This window comes from Octopus bimaculoides, chromosome 7 (assembly GCF_001194135.2).
Source record: "Octopus bimaculoides isolate UCB-OBI-ISO-001 chromosome 7, ASM119413v2, whole genome shotgun sequence".
NCBI classification, from domain to species: Eukaryota; Metazoa; Mollusca; class Cephalopoda; order Octopoda; family Octopodidae; genus Octopus; species Octopus bimaculoides.
In genome coordinates this window covers 85,341,287-85,344,101 of record NC_068987.1, presented here as the reverse complement: position 1 = coordinate 85,344,101, position 2,815 = coordinate 85,341,287, and the positions used below count along the sequence as shown (strand labels likewise).

The following is a 2,815-nucleotide window of genomic DNA, read 5'->3' as shown; positions in this document are numbered from 1 at the left end:
ATATATATATATATATATATATATACATATATATAAACATATATTTATTTTTAAGCGTTGAGGCGCATGACTAAGTGGTTAGGGATTATGGACTCATGATCATAAGATTGTGGTTTCGATCCTCGACCGGAGAATATGTTGTGTTCTTGAGCTTTGCGTTACTCCGGTTTACTCAGCTGGTAGAAAAGAGTAATTCGGCGTCCCGTCCAGGGAGGAATACATTGGCTAGAGAAACCGGAGCAGTGGGAATTAATCCATATAAAAATTACATTAGACACCTTCCTCTTCTGTCAAGCCCTCATCCAGATTTTTTGGTTCTACTTGGAAAAGAATGCGAGGGTAGAGAATGAAGTGCTGTTACCCAATGAATTTGTAAAAAAGGTGAGTGATTGTGGCAAAACTGGTTCAGATGAATGGATCTACTCTAGCCATGTGCATGTAGATTGAAGAACGAAGTAGAGTTAGAGGTTGTTCCTTTAGTGGTCAGGGTGACCCTAGATCTTGATTGGCTCTAATTAACATTTCCCCGGTAACGGGATTCAATCATAATTACATTCACATATTTCGCATTCGATGTACACTATTATCTCATTTCACCTTCTTTTACCTTTCTTCTCCTATATTCTATGTGAAACCCAACACAAATTATACACTGCCCATGTACGGCACACCTTCGTTTGTTGCCCTGCTGGCAAATAAAAGAAATTACCATTATTATTATTCGACTAGACTCTGATTTGGTCATACTCCCGGTAGAATTTATGTGGGAACCTGTAACCTTAGCTTTCCACAAGCTTTCAATAATATTTCAAGTGCTCGAAGCCCTTCTGATATTTTGCCTTGTGCCGTTTTGTTTTCTTGTCCTTATCAGCCGGTACTTCTTAACTCTTTTTATTTTACACTTTTGGACCCCTTTGATTTTAATTTAACTAGAGTGGACATCCATAGCCATTTTGGGTTTAAAAGTCATAATATATTTTCAGAATTAAATATTATTAAGAATTTATCTAAAAACTGTTAAAAAAATTTTGTGCATTTTTGAATTATCTTGCAGATAAATTTTAACCGCAAAATCTTCTATGGACCACTAAGGTCATACAGATTCCGCATGAGAACCACTGATATAACCCATGGGGATTGTCCAAAGTGTGGCAGTTTTAAGGTTGAAAGGTGTTTTAGTGTTTGGTTTGTTTGTCGAACCTGTGTAACGTGAACTGTTATTTTGTTGGGTGGCGTTTCTGGTTTGTACATGTTGTGTGAGGTGTAGTCTATGTTGTAGTGTTGTGTGGTGTTTGTAGAAAATATGTGTAGTTCCGGTTGTGTTATATTCTTGATCGGTGGCTGTGTAGAATGAGTTGGTCTTAGATGCTGCACAGCATCCTGTGTCTAGTCTGTATTGTATTATTTCATTGCATGCTAAAGCGACGAGGTGGCAGAAACGTTAGCACGCCAGGCGAAATGCTTAGCAGTATTTCGTCTGCCGTTACGTTCTGAGTTCACTCCGCCGAGGTCGACTATGCCTTTCATCTTTCCGGGGTCGATAAATTAAGTATCAGTTACGCACTTGAGTCGATGTAAGCGACTTAATCCCTTTGTCTGTGCTTTGTTTGCCCCCTCTATGTTTAGCCCCTTGTGGGCAATAAAGAAATAAGAAATGTTAACACGCCGGGCGAAACGCTTATCGGCATTTTTCCGTCTTTATGTTCTAAGTTCAAATTCCGCCGAAGTCGACTTTGCTTTTCATCTTTTCGGGGTCCATAAAATAAGTACCAGTTGAACACTGGGGGTCAATGTAATCGATTCATACCCTCCCCTAAAAACTGTTACCCTTGTGGCAAAATTTGAAACCATTATTTCACTGTATGCTAAAGTGGTGTGGTGGCAGGATCGTTGGCACGCCGGAGAAAACGCTTAGTGGCATTTCGTCTGTCATTGCGTTGTAAGTTCAAATTCTATCGCGATTTTCTTCGCCTTTCATCATTTCGGTGTCGATAAAATAAATACCAGTTGGAGTCTAGAGTAACTGGCTTAGTTCCTCCCTCGAAATAGCTGGCCTCATCCCAAAATTTCAAACCAATTATAATCAATACTGCACCTTGAACAGAACAGACATCAACATCAGAACTCTGTAAAATAATTTTTAATTCGATTTCTCAAGAAAAAGAAATTTCAGTTTTACTTACAGAAAGCTTTCAGAGTGTTTGATAATATATTACTTGGGGTAGAAAAAAATATATATCTTTTCACAATTTCAATTATAGGCTATTGGAGAATAGCCATATGCAATATTTTCATGGGTTACAAAACGGCCGTTTCAAAGATGATAGGAAGTGGTGCTCGCCAGAATAACCTCTAAAACGTAGATAAACGTCATCCAAATGATTTTGAAACATAGGCGTAGGCATAGCAGTGTGGTAAAAAGGTTTGCTTCCCAACTATACGGTTCTGGGTTCAGTCCCATTGCGTGGCACCTTGGGCAAATGTCTTCTATTATAGCCTCGGGCCGACCAAATCCTTGTGAGTGGGTTTCATAAACGGAAACTGGAAGAAGACCGTCGCATACACACACACACATTTATATATACATACACACATATATATGTGTCTGTGTTTGACCACCCTCTTCTCTCACCGTTTAACAAGCGGTGTCGGTGTGTTTGCGTCCTCGTAAGATAGCAGTTCGGCAAGTGATCGATAGAATAAGTACCGAACTTTAGAAAAAACAAAAAAATACTGGGGTCGATTCTTTCGACTAAACCTTTCAAGGCGGTGCCCCAGCATGGCCTCAGTCTAATGAGTGAAATAACTAGAAAAT

General features: G+C 39.2%; 1 protein-coding gene across 1 annotated transcript in view; it reads left to right on the top strand.

The window, feature by feature from the left end:
* The window catches only part of LOC106876039 (putative uncharacterized protein DDB_G0277255), a 175,271-nt gene that overhangs the window by 3,869 nt on the left and 168,587 nt on the right, over positions 1–2,815 (top strand). The gene's annotated exons all lie outside the window — the stretch shown is intronic.